The sequence below is a fragment of the Castor canadensis genome, chromosome 7, assembly GCF_047511655.1.
Source record: "Castor canadensis chromosome 7, mCasCan1.hap1v2, whole genome shotgun sequence".
Taxonomy (NCBI): Eukaryota; Metazoa; Chordata; class Mammalia; order Rodentia; family Castoridae; genus Castor; species Castor canadensis.
The window spans coordinates 142,196,234-142,209,596 of NC_133392.1; the positions used below are offsets into that span (position 1 = coordinate 142,196,234).

Sequence of the window (13,363 nt, forward strand, 5' to 3'; positions counted from 1 at the left end):
GTATGCTTAAAAAAAAGGAGGAAGGGAAAGAAGGAAGGTAGGTCTTGAGCCAAGCATGGTGTCGTTCACCTGCAAACCCAGGCTAAAACAGCAGGATGGCAAGTTTGAGGCCAGCCTAGGTAAGTGTGAGGCCAGCCTGGGCTACATAGTGGACTGTGTCTCGAAAAAGGAAAAAGGAAAAAAAAAAAAAAACCAGAAGAAAAAGAAATGTTGTCTTGGCTGGGGGTGTAGCTCAGCAGCAGAGCACAAGGCTGTGTTAGGTCAACAGCACAGAAAGAAGGGGGAAGAAAAAAAGATAAACAAATGTTGTTTAATGAGGTGTAGGAAACAGAATGGCTAGACTACTGGATACCTTGGTTCTGACTTCAGTTGTGCTCTACCTATATTATTCAGCAGCCCCTCTGCTCAGCCCTGGTCGGCTCCCTTAACTTCTCCACAACTGCTATTCCAAACTTTTGGCATTCTCTCATGTCAACTATTTCACCCCATCCTTCTATCACTGCAGATAATTCCTCTCAGTAAAGAAGATTTAAAAAAAGAAAAGAAAAGGAGTACCTAGACATGAATGGATCCTACAAGGCTGGAAACAATGAGTCTGGTCTTTGTAGTCAAAATAAATGGGGTTTCCAGAGTTCTATTACTTATACAGTGCCTTCCAAAAGTCAGTTAATCTCTTTAAAACAGAATTTCTTCAATTGCCAAGTGGGGAAACCCACTTACACTACAGAATTATTAAATAACTCATATAATTGCATCTGAGTGCAAAACAAGTGATTGGTAACAGCTACTCCCATTTCATCTTCCACCTCCACCATTTCCAAATATATTCTTCCATCCTTCATATTTTCTTTTCAAGGGTCACTTCTCCACAAGTTTTTTTGTTTGTTTTGTGGTACTGGGGATCAAACCCAGGGCCTCATTCATACTAGGCAAGTGCTCTAGCATTGAACTACATCTGCAGCTCTCCATGAGCTTTTCTTTTTTGTGGTACTGAGGTTTGAACTCATGAGGTTTGAACTCAGGGCTTCATGCTTGCTAGGCAAGTGCTTATCACTTGAGCCATTTTGCTAGCTCTCTGCGAGCTTTTGATTGTATTTCCTCCTAAAGCAAAATCATTATCTACCTTATCTCTTGTGCACATCAATTATCTGTCTTTCTGCTGTCTCCTTTCCCTTTCCTTTCAAAAATGACTCATGCCTGTAATGCTAGCTATTTGGGAGGCTGAGATTGGAACGAATGCAGTTCTAAGCAAGCCCTGGCGAACAGTTCATGAGACCCATCCCCCAAAAAATAACCAGAGCAACAAAATGGATTGTGTCAAGTGGTAGAGCACCTGCTTTACAAATATGAAGACCTGAGTTCAAACACCAGAACTAACAAAAAAAATTTTTAAAAGTCAAATCTGGGGGCTGAGTATGTAGCTATGTGATAGAACATTTGCCTAACATGCAAAAAAAAAAAAAAGCTGACATTAGTGGCTCACACCCATAATCCTAGCTACTCAGAAGCAGAGATTAGGAAGAATGAAGCCAGCCTGAGCAAATAGTACGTTATGTGCACAAGACCCTATCTTGAAAATACCCATCACAAAAACGGCTGGCAGAGTGGCTCAAGGTGAAGGCCCTGAGTTCAAACCCCAGTACCATCAAAAAAAAAAAAAAAAAAAAAAAAAAACCTCTCCCATCCTTTAAAAATCAAAACAAAACAGGCCCTCAATCCCACCTCATTTTAGTACTCTCTACTTCATAATAGCAATTATCTGTATAAACGGATGTGATTATGTCATTTAAAAACCTTTCATTGCTAGGCAATTTCCTAATCATAAAGCCTAAAATGCTTCAGCAAAGTCTGTTAAGTCCTTCTCAGCACCCAGTTCATCCAACTTTCCTTCGGCAGCCACAGTACCTTCAACCACTCAACACGGAGAGCCAGGGGCCCCTTAGCAGTCCGTAACATTCTAATATTAGATATATTTTAACATTATGTAGTTTACTAATATGGATTTCTCTGGAGTGAATATCCATTGCTTTTCCTCAAATTTTCCAGAGACAGAAGCTGGTGATATACCTTGGTGGTAGGGTAAAAGTGCAAAACCCTAGGTTTAATGCTTTTTTTTTTTTTCTTTTTGGAGGGAGAAGGTGGTACTGGAGATTGAACTCAAGGCCTCACGCTTGCTAGGCAGGTGTTCTACCACTTGAGCCACTGAGCCACTCCGCCAGCAGTTTTTAGGTTGAGACAGTCTCTCTTTATGCCCAGCCCAAGTCTAGACCATTATCCTGTTTGTACTTCCCTGTGTAGCTGGGTTGACAAGCGCACTACCATGCTTGTTGGTTAAGATGGGATTCTCTCAAGCTTTTTGCCCAGGCTGGCCTTGAACCAAGATCCTACTGATTTCCACCTCCTATGTAGCTAGGATTAAGTTTGAGTCATAGTGTTAGCCTAGACATACAAGCTTTACAAGGGGAGGGCTGGCAGAGTGGCTCAAGCAATAGAGTGCCTACCTAGCAAGTGTGAGGCCCTGAGTTCAAACCACAGTACCATAATAAAAAAAAAATTAATAGGTTTTACAAGGGGACATCAGACTCTCTTAAACCAGAGAACTCATCTATTCACTTTTTTCCTTATACCTCAGCTCTTTTTCCTTTTCTTTTTTTTTTTTTTTTTTGTACTGGGGCTTGAACTAAGGGCCTTCACCTTGAGCCACTCTACCAGCCCTATTTTTGCGGAGGGCTTTTCGAGATAGGGTCTCTTGAACTATTTGCCTGGCTGGCTTCAAACCTTGATCCTCCTTTTTTCTGCCTCCTGGCATGAGCTACCAGCACCAGGCCTCTTTTTCCTTTTCTAATAGCAATAGCAAAAATGATTTCACCAGGATTTTGAAGCATATAACAAGATACTTAATTTTACTTGGTTCGAGGCCAGCCTGAGGCAAATGGTGCCTGAGACTTTATCTCAAAAAACTTAGTACAAAACAGGACTGGTGGAGTGGCTTGAGTGGTAGAACATGTGCCTAGCAAGCCTAGCAAGCATGAGGCCCTGAGTTCAAGCCCCAGTAACCTTCCCAAAAAAAAAAAAAACAAAAAACAAAACCAATTCCAAAAATTAGGTAGAGGAGTCATTATACCCACATTAAAGATGAGAAAACTAAAGCTCAGAGAAGTTAAATGAATTATGTAAGGCTGCACAATTAATGAGAGAATTTTATTTATTTAGTGTTTGTTTACTGTCTGACTCCCTTCCCTTCTCACCCCAACTCTGTGAAACCCAAGAGAGAAAAGACTTTTAACTGTTTTGTTCCTGGGGTCTAGAACATAACAGGCTTTCATTCATGACTGAATGAATGGATGGGTTTGGAAATAAAGTAGACCAACAGAAAAAACATAAAGGAAAAAAGTTCTAGTCGAGCATGGTGGAACACACCTATAATCCCAGTTTCACAAAAGGTGGAGGTAGGAAGATCAAGGTTCGAGGCCAGGCAAGTCAAAGTTAGCTGGAGAACAATTATGAAAAACAAACTAAAAGGACTAGGGGTATGGCTCAAGTGGTAGAGTGCTTGTCTAGGAGGCACAAACTCTGAGTTCAATCCTCGGCACCACCAAAAAAAAAACTTCTTCCCAATTATGGTAGCATAATAAAAGAGGCTTCTACGAGTTAAAAAGACTAGACTAGCCTACCTAGCCTGTAATTCCAGCACTGGGAAGGGTAAGGCAGGAAGATGGCTAGCTTGAAGTCAGCCTGGGCTACATAGTGACAGTCTATCTCAAAAACCAAAAAAAGAAAAAGAAAAAAAAAAAGGCTAATTATAGCCACACACTGGTGGCTCACGCCTGTAATCCCAGCTCTCAAGAGCCAGAGATTAGGAGGATCTTGGTTCAAAATCAGCTCGGACAGACCCTATCTTGAGAAAGCCTTTCACAAAAAAAAAAAAAAAAAAAAGGCTAATTGTATTGACTCAATTCCATTGGCATGTTATGCATTTTACCTGAGGATTTAAGGAGGGGAATTGAGTAGGTTTTTTACTTCTGATGTCACACTCATGGCATGTACTGACATAAATCCAAGATTTACCTGCAGATTTGAAAACTGATTAAGTTTTTATTAAAGGCAGAAACTAAAGAAAGCATTCTCTTAAGTCTTGATGCTTTACTAAAAACATGTACATATTTGAGTGTCTTCAGTGTTCTATAGTAGGAGCCAAAGCTGCTATACCTATGTTCACCTACATCCTAATAAACCTGTTAACTACCTTTCTTGTTTCCCACACAGCTAGTAAGTGATGTTAACTACCTGTTAATAAAACTTTAAAAGCACAATTGAGTAACTCACCACCTTTCACCTCCAAAGCTCCAAAAAACTGCTGTTCTGCCTGGACACAAGATAATCAAAGCACATCCTAAGATAAATACGACTTACGGAAAAGACTGATTATTTATGGTTCTATCAATTGCAGCTCCTTAGAAACCAGTTTTCTCTGAGAGGAAAATATTCCCATTATTTTCTTCCAATATTCTGATCTCAGCAAAATGAAAGCTGTTTATGGAACTAGATTAGTAGCTGCATTAAATGTGAGGTGCTGGGAAAACTGTTCACTCTGCTATTTCCTATGTGGGTTAACTGTATACTCTTGGGCAAGTCTCTTAACATTTACAGAGTTGTAGTGAGAATTAAACTATACAATGTGTACAACTGTTGTTTTTAATAACATTAATAACATTATCATGTTTCAAACTAAGAACTAGTTAAGCTTCAACTGTTTGTTGAATTCTTTTTTTTTTTTTTTTTTTGGTGGTACCAGGGTTTAAACAAGGATTCCTGTCAGGCAGGTGCTCTACTGACCTTAAATTCTTTTTAAAACTTGTAGTTTAACCTGTTGAAACTATGCCAGGAATGGGGGAGAAGAGGTAAAGTAAAATGATGAAGGGGGTTAATTAAACTATGATATATTGTAAGAAGTTTTGTAAATATCACCACGTACCCCGAGTGCAATAACAACATGATAATAATAATTTTAAAAATGTAGTTTAAAACTACTTCTGTGTCTCCAAAGTTTAGCCAGGAAAATGTAAAAGACCCCACTCACTGATGGTTTAAAAACTGAAGAACAAAGCATGCACAAGGCCCTGGGTTCAAGAACAAAAGCTGGTGTGGTGGTGCATGCCTGTAATCCCAATCCTCAGGAGGCCGAGACAGGAAAATCAAAAGTTCCAGACCAGCCTGGGCTACGTACGGAGTTCTAGCCCAACACAGACTACATAGCAAGACCCTGTCTCAAAAAAATATAATTTTTTTTAAAGTAAAAAAATAAAAATTTAAGCTTTTCAGTGGTGAGAACCTCCTAATGAGACATACCTCTCACAAAGGATCTTCTTTATCCCCGGCTAGAGGGGAAGAGGAAACACAAGAAGTGCCTGGTGCAGAGCCCCCAATTCCTACTTCATACACAAACTGTAGTTTTGTATGTTGGTTGCTCCACTGTCCTCTGCCAGCCCACAGGAGGGAAAGCAAGGCTTACAGAAAGATGTTCCTTCAGTAGGAAACAGCATTAAAAGCACCCTGAATCAAGATGAGTGGGAAACCAAAACCATTCCATTAACATTTTGGATACAAAATAAATAAAATTAAAAATCTAAGAACAATAGCCAGGTTTGGTGGTGTATGCCTGTAATCCCAACATTCAGAAGGCTGAAGCAGGAGGATTTCAAGTTCTAGGCAAACCCATGCTACGCACAAGACCTTGCCCCCAAAATTAATTATTTTTTCTTTCATTAAACAACAACCGGGGCTGAAGAATGCAGCTCAGGCCAGGGCGGATACTTACGGGCAAGTTCCTGTGTTACATCCTCAGCACAGAAATCAAATTTTTGAAGCACAATTTTCATTTAAGGACCTGACATCCCTATACAGTATTACTAACACAATCTAGGATTCTCAAAGTAAGTCATTCTCATTATTCGATACCAAGGGAAGTAATAAAATAAAAAGGACTTTATCTGTCTCTTCGGCTTAGGTAGGAATTTAATCCATATGCCTTCAAAAACCTTCCCTGATTCATGCAAAGGGGTCCCAGCTGTCTTCATTCCAGGAACTTGAAATACTAATTAATGGATTTTTCAAAAGGGGTCTACGCAACGATCTTCATAAAGTTTTAATCTAAATCGAGTGGCTCAGTCTTCCAAGCGGACCACCACCCAACCGAAATTTGATCAAATCCACGCCCGGCCGTTTCCAAGAGGAATGCGGCACACCTCTCCTCCCCACAACCGCCTTCGTTCCTTTTACTTGGCGAAAAAGTACTTTCGAGAAACCACTAGGACTCTGGTTTCTCTCTAAAGCAGATCCTTCTATTAGTGGAGTTTTTCTTTCAACTTTCCGTTTTAAAACAGAAAAAAAAAAAAAGGGATGCCGCGTGGACGAGTCTCTGCAAGGAACGAATGACGCCCTACAAATCACTTACTGTCCCCCGAAACTCAGGATCGCTGCAAGCCCACGCCATTCGCAGGAGTTCTTGGGCCTCCCCCCCCCAAGTTGCCACAGACATCGCAGCGAACTCGGTCCCTTCCCGGTCTCCCGGGAATGGGGTTCGCGGGCTCGCTCCTTGTCCAGACTCATCCCCTAACCTGGAGAAACTCCCGGAGACCTGAGTCCCCGCCGCAGCCTGCGGCTGACATTTCAGAGCTGGACCAGAACCTTGAGTTTTCTACAGAAACTTTGCCTGGCTCGGAAGCCTCCACTCTGCCCAGTCGGGATGCAGAGATCTGGGGAAGGACAGTTTTGAAAAATGAACTTTGGCCCGATCCGGTTATCGTAACTGGATGCACGAGGAGCGGTCCCCGTGGGGACCTGCGGGCTCCCCCAAGAAGGCGACTCCACGCACGGGCACAAAGGGTTTCACGTGAAAGCAGGGCAGACAAAAGGGCCCGGCCAAGTCCGGGGGGCGGAGAGGGCGAGCCTGCGCGGGCCCAGCTACAGGCGGAGACACCGCTAACGCACGGTGGTGGGAGGGCCAAGGAGGGAGGAGGCGGCCGCGGCCCGCCACGCCCTGGCCGGACGGGACCGCCACTCGGGCCGTGACCCCCGCCCGCGCCGCGACCCCCTTCACGGAGCTCAGAACACGGCCCGGACGCGCGCGTGCCGCTCACTTCCCCTGTTCGCTTAACTCACCCAGGTTACCACCGCTGCCGCCTCCTCAGCCTCCACAGCCGTTTCCCCCGGAAATCCTACCTGGCCTCTGGCCGCTGGGCTGCAGCCCCAGCCTTCGGCCCGGGGGAGGGGGAGAGGTGGGGAAAGAGAGCGGGCCGGACAGTGAGAGTAGGCGGTGCAGCCGCGGAGGCTCACGGGATTTGTAGTCGCCTGCAGCTGCTGCGACGAGCAGGACAAAATGGCGGGAACTGTACGCGCTATGCTACAAACTGTTCGCCGTGCGCCTTCCGTCTGCGCATGCGCGGCCGGCGCCCTACGCGCCCCAGGACTGAGAGTGAGGAAGGCAAAAAGTCTTTGGGCTTAGGAAGACAGGTTGAATAACGAGTGGAGAAGAGAGCTGGTGCAAGTGTGTTGTTACAAGCTGTGTCCAGTCTCTAGCCAAATTTCAGTCCAGACCTCCTCCCCAAGAGAAAAACTATTCAGAGCCAATTTGAAGTGCAAAACACTTGCAACCAAGTTACCCTAAATTTTGTGTATAAATAAATCCAGGAATCAGGAGCCTGTGGCTCACCCCTATAATCCTAGCTACTCAGGAGGTGATCATGAGGATCGCAGTTCAAAGCCAGCCTGGGCAACTAGTGCACATGACCCTATCTCTAAAAAACCCGTCACAAAAAATAGGACTGGTGGAGTGGCTCAAGGTGTAGGCCCTGAGTTCAAACCCAGTACTGCACACACACACACAAAATCCAGGACTCACTCTTGACACCTCCAGCCCATTAAGTCTGCAGCAGTATTTTCTCCACTGCCATCACCTAGCTGGAGGCCACCACCCCTCTCCAAGTGACACTTTTCAGTCCTCAGACCTATCACCCTGTTGACACCTTCCTCCTGTTGACACCTTCCTCCTGCTGCTAGAGGAACTTTCTAAATGCCAAACCCATTGAGTCACCCCCAAATGAGCCCTAAAGGCAAAAATCTAAAGCTACAACACTTCTACAGAAAACCAGGAGGAAAATCTGTGACTTCCAAATACACAATCTATAAAATAGAAATAATTACATCACCAAGATTAAAATTTTGCTTCTTAAGACAGTTATGAAAATGAAAAAGGCAAGCCACACACCAGGATAAAATAGTTGCAACACATACAGCCAACAAAGGACTACCATCTTGAATATACAAAGAACTCTTCATTCGATAAAAAGACACTCTTTGTGGTGGTGCTGGGGTCACTTGTGAGATAGGTGCTCTACCACTTGAGCCACACCTCTAATCCAAACAACTCAATTTTTAAAAACACTTCAACACACACTTTACTAAAGGAGATAAAGGGACGGAAAATATGAAACATGAAAGTTGTTAAGTAAGTGAAAATTAAAACCACAATGAGATAAGTCTACACCCCCACTGGAATGTGTAACATGAAAGGACTGGCGGTAAGTGTTATCAAGAATGTACAACAGTCAGTGTGGTGGCTCACAGCTGTAATCCCAGCACTTCAGAGGGTTGAAAGTTTCAGGGCAGCCTGGGTGGAGACCTTCAAAACAAACATCCAAAAAATAAATAAATGAAAAGAACAATTTAAGAACAAAAGATCTTAAATTCTGGTGGTAGGGTTTTACAATGAGGTCACTACTTTTGGAAAACATTTTGGCAGTTTCTTTCTTCTTCTTTTTCTTTTTTTTTTTTTTTTTTGCTGGGGATCCAACCTAGGCCCTTGTGCACATTAGGCTCTACCACTGATCTCTACCCCCAGCTAGTTTGCAGTTCCTTTAAATATTAAATATACAGCTACTGTATAGCACAACCATTAGTCCACGAAGTATTTACCCAAGACAAATGAAATCATATATTCATACAAAGACTTGAACACAAATATTCATACCAGCTACGCTTGTAAGAGCCAAACACTGAGCCCAGCACTGGTGGCTCACACCTGTAATCCTAGCTACTCAGGAGACAGCAATCGGGAGGATCACGCTTCAAAGCCAGTAGGGGAAATACTTCGTTAGACCCTATCTCGAAAAACCCTATCACAAAAAATTGGGCTGTGGAGTGGCTCAAGCTGAAGGCCCTGAGTTCAAGTCATAGTACCACAAAAAAAATCCTAAAAATAGCTATAATGAAAGAAACCAGATCAAAAGGAAAAAAAAAAAAGAGTACATTTCTTTTTGTTTGTTTGTTTGTTTGTGACAGAATCTAGATGTATAGCCCAGGCTCTCTATCCTCCTGCATCAGCCTCCAAGTGCAGGGATTATAGAAGTGTACATACTAGCCCAGCAAGAGTACATTGCTGTATGATTCCTTTCATAAAAAGCTTTAAACATCACAAACTAACCGATAGAGACAGAAAGCAGATCATTGGTTGCCAATGATCTGAAAGCCCTGGCTTGGCAAGGAGGGTCTACAAAGGGAATGAAGAAACTTTTCAGGGTAGTGAGGATGTTAATTATCTTGATGTGGTTGAGGTTTCATGAGTGTATAAGAATGTCAAACTCATCAAGCTTTACTCTTCAATATGTGCAGATTACTGCTCTTCAATTATACTTCACTAAACTGAAAAATAGAAAAACTGTTTTAAAAGAAACAAAGTTCTTCAATAGTTCCAAGATCCTCAGGGGGGAAAGAGTTACCATAGAACAAGCTTTAATTGTAGAACTTTGATATCATCCATGATTTCAGGGAAGAAGACTAAAGGATGGCAACTTGACACTCCAAATAAGGAATAACAATGATAACATCAGTAGTAGTACTAGTAGTAATAAAACTATTTTTTCTAGAACATCTGCCATGTACCAGGTGTTTTACATTTGTCTTAAGATTCCCTCCAGAGCAGGGCATGCCAGAGCATACCTGTAGTGCCAGCCACTTGGGAGCCTGAAGTCAGAGGATCACTTGAACCCATAAGTTCAAGACCAGCCTGGCCCATACAGTGAACTCCACTCAAAAAAACTAAAAACAAACAAACAAACAAACAAAAAACAGAAAATAGAACCTGAGACAAATATTAACTGCCGATAATTTATTTGGAGGGTGATCCCAGTTTAAAGAGAAAGTCTAGGGTAGAGAAGGAGGAGAAGCCAACACAAGGATGCAACAGTTTGATGATACAAGGATGATACAGTTTGATGAGTTTAACATACTTTCCAAGGGCTGGTGGAGTGGCTCAAGTGGTACAGCACTTGCCTAGCAAGTGTGAAGACCTGGGTTCAAACCCCAGTACCACCAAAAATAAAAATCAGAGTATATTAACATACTTTCCACAATTTGTAAGGGGTGCAATGACAGAGGTGACCCCATTTTGTATGTGAGAAGTACTTTAAAAGCAGACATCTAGCCAGGTGCTGGAGGCTCACACCTGTAATCCTAGCTACTCAGGAGGAACAAGGTTCAAACCCAACCTGGGGAGATAGTGCTCAAGACCCTATCTGTAGAGAACATACAGCCTCACTGAACAAATTGCAAAGTTTGTCTGTACTTTGGGTGTATTGCAATTTAGAATCAGTGAGCTACCAGACCTCTGGACTATAGCTAAACAGCTGCCACCAACATCAGGACACCGACAATATAGACAGGACTGATAAGGCATGCAGCCAAGAAATGCCCAATATGTCGACACTCATGTTAAGGTGTGATGATGTCTAGAGCAGTCTGCCATGGACCCCAACCTAGGTTACACCCAAAGGTGTAAGCAATCAGCAGAGGAAACACCCTGGAGGAAAAAGACGTGTAAAAAGGGCACCTCCGATGCTTGCAAGCAACATACCCTAGCACCAAGGGACACTCTCCTGTATGTACCTCTCCTTGCCAGAGGATCTCTCTCCTGAGTAAGAGAGGTCTTGCCATCCAAGCAGATCAAGTTCCGGCACTCTCAGCCCGAATGAACTGACTGCTTGGTGGGGCACCCTTGTGGAGCACAAGCCTTACCTGTCACAGTGCCCTTTGAGGCCACCAACCGTGTGCCATGACTCCCTCTTGGACCTTGAAAGTGCATTTGAAGTGTGAATAAATGTTGTTGCATTGACCCAAGTGTCTGAGTGGTCTTTGAGGGACCTTGCCGTGGTTTTGTTTCCTCTACCCTAAGTCTGCCTTGGGCAATATCCCAATCCCACCGTAGGGATACTTACTGGGGTTCGGGACACAGCTAACTTCTCCCTTGTGAGAAGCAGGACGATGTCCTATTTAAGACACTATCTCAAAAATACCTATCGCAAAAAAGGACTGGGGGAGTGGCTCAAGGTGAAGGCCCTGAGTTCAAGCCCTGGTACTGCAAAAAATAAATAAATAAATAAAAGCAAACATCTAAAGAACAAGGGAAACAACAGGCTTCTCAGAGAAATAGCAACCCCCTTTCCAAAATCACAAGATGCAGCTGCACAACGTGGGAGTGGGCCCCAAGGCCAGGACGAGCTGAGAAGACCCTCCTGGAATGTCCAGTCTGATTAGGAGAGGGACGGACAGGTAATCGGATTTGATAAGAAGTTGACTAGGCACCAACCGATCACAAATATAGTTTCAAGGTAGAATATTCGACCTAAGTCAGTTAGTACCCTGTATCACCTCCTGGACACCAGCCTTTCTTTGGCTTAGCTCTTTCACTAAGTCCCACACATCAGGGAGCTTTGCTGTCCTTTCAATAAACATTGTGCTTGCTTTAACTAGTAACTCCTGGCCAGGTGTCTTCAATCATCGACTTCAACAATATAGTAGCAATTTCATAGCTGCAAGTGCCTGGGGCTATGCCCCACCAAAGCCATCCGAGGGTTTTCTAGAATCCTCTCACTCAGTCCTCCTAAGGACTGCATCTGAGAAGTATTTTCTCATGGCTCCCATCCCCATGGCTATGATTGCCCCAGGATGCACTGCTTTTCTGGGCAGGTGCCCACCAGGGTCCTTCACAATGGTTTAGGGTAAGCTCCAGGGCAGAGAGCAGAAAGATCCAGGATGAACTGAAGCCCTCTTGGAATTATTTTGTATGGCTTCAGATAAAATCTGAGAGAAGACCAAGGGAAAGTGAGGGAATGTAGGAGAAGTCCAACACCATCCCTGGCATTGCTCAGATGGTCCTCGCTCTGTGTTTGATCCAATCCATCAACTAATCTTCAGGTAATAGCTGAAGAAGACTCCGTGGTGGTCAAATTTTTTGCAAAGGGTATATTGCCTCACATGACTTCTGTGGTCTATAACAGGCTATACTCAGCCATGTGAATTATTCTCACCAATAATGTCAAGTGAAAGAAGCCAGACCAGTCAGGCACCAGTGGCTCACGCCTGTAATCCTAGCTACTCAGGAGGCAGAGATCAAGAAAATCGCAGTTTGAAGCCAGCCCAGGCAAATAGTTCGTGAGACCCTATCATGGAAATACCCAACACACACACACAGACACACACAGACACACACACAAAGAGCTGGCAGGAGTGCCTCAAGTGGAAGAACCTAGCAAATGTGAGTGAGGCCCTGAGTTCAAACCCTAGTACTACCCAAAAAAGAGAAAAGTTTGGTCATTGTAGCTTTGAACTTTGCAGAACACAGAGGCTGTCAATGTTGCTGCCACCTGCAGGCCACACATCTCCCAATATCATGGAACTCCCCCCCCAGGGGGTAGGGGAACTTCCTCCTCACCCAGCATTGGGGCTTGAACTCAGGACCTCACACTTGCTAGGTAGGCACTCTACCACTTGAGCCACTCCACAGCCCTTTTTGCTTTTATTTTTTTTATTTATTTATTTTTTTTGGTGGAGTTTTGGTTGGAGAAAGCTACTTGCAATTTCTCCTTTTCCCCTGTCAGTCCAGACTCTGTTACAAACCTAAATTGGCACTAGGGGTTCTTAAAAATGGGGACTGTGGCATCAGAGTGAGTGGGTTTGAAATGTGTTTTTGCCTTGGGTAATCCTGTTCTATACCTCACCCATAAAATGGTGGTAGAGATGCTGTGAGGATCTAATCAGGTCACATAAGGCCAAGGCCTGGCAAGTACTACGCAGCCAACACATATTTGGGGACTGGTGGGTATAGCAAGCAAAGGCCTTGAATTCAAACCCTAGCACCACAAAGAAGAGAAAACAAAACATAACAAACAAACAGAAAAACAAATACTAGTAGTTGTTTTGAAGCAGATCAGAGCCTACCCCATTCTAAGCTGACAAATTGTATCTTGAGACACGGTAGTCCACCAGAAAAACCTTTAGCACCTGGCTCTACCTGGCTCTCCCAGGTGCT

General features: G+C 43.6%; 1 protein-coding gene across 9 annotated transcripts in view; it reads right to left on the bottom strand.

Moving 5' to 3' along the window:
* Phactr4 (phosphatase and actin regulator 4) overlaps nt 1-7,296 on the bottom strand; it is a 90,761-nt gene extending 83,465 nt beyond the window's left edge. For 3 of the 9 annotated variants that reach the window (XM_074080814.1, XM_074080813.1, XM_074080810.1), the window contains exon 1: nt 7,162-7,294. The gene's annotated coding sequence lies outside the window, so the exon portion shown is untranslated. Of the gene's footprint in view, nt 1-6,617; nt 7,003-7,161 lie in introns of those variants that run through there. The other 6 variants (XM_074080830.1, XM_074080824.1, XM_074080827.1 and 3 more) reach the window with 6 other exon arrangements.
* Nucleotides 7,297-13,363: the final 6,067 nt, after the last annotated feature.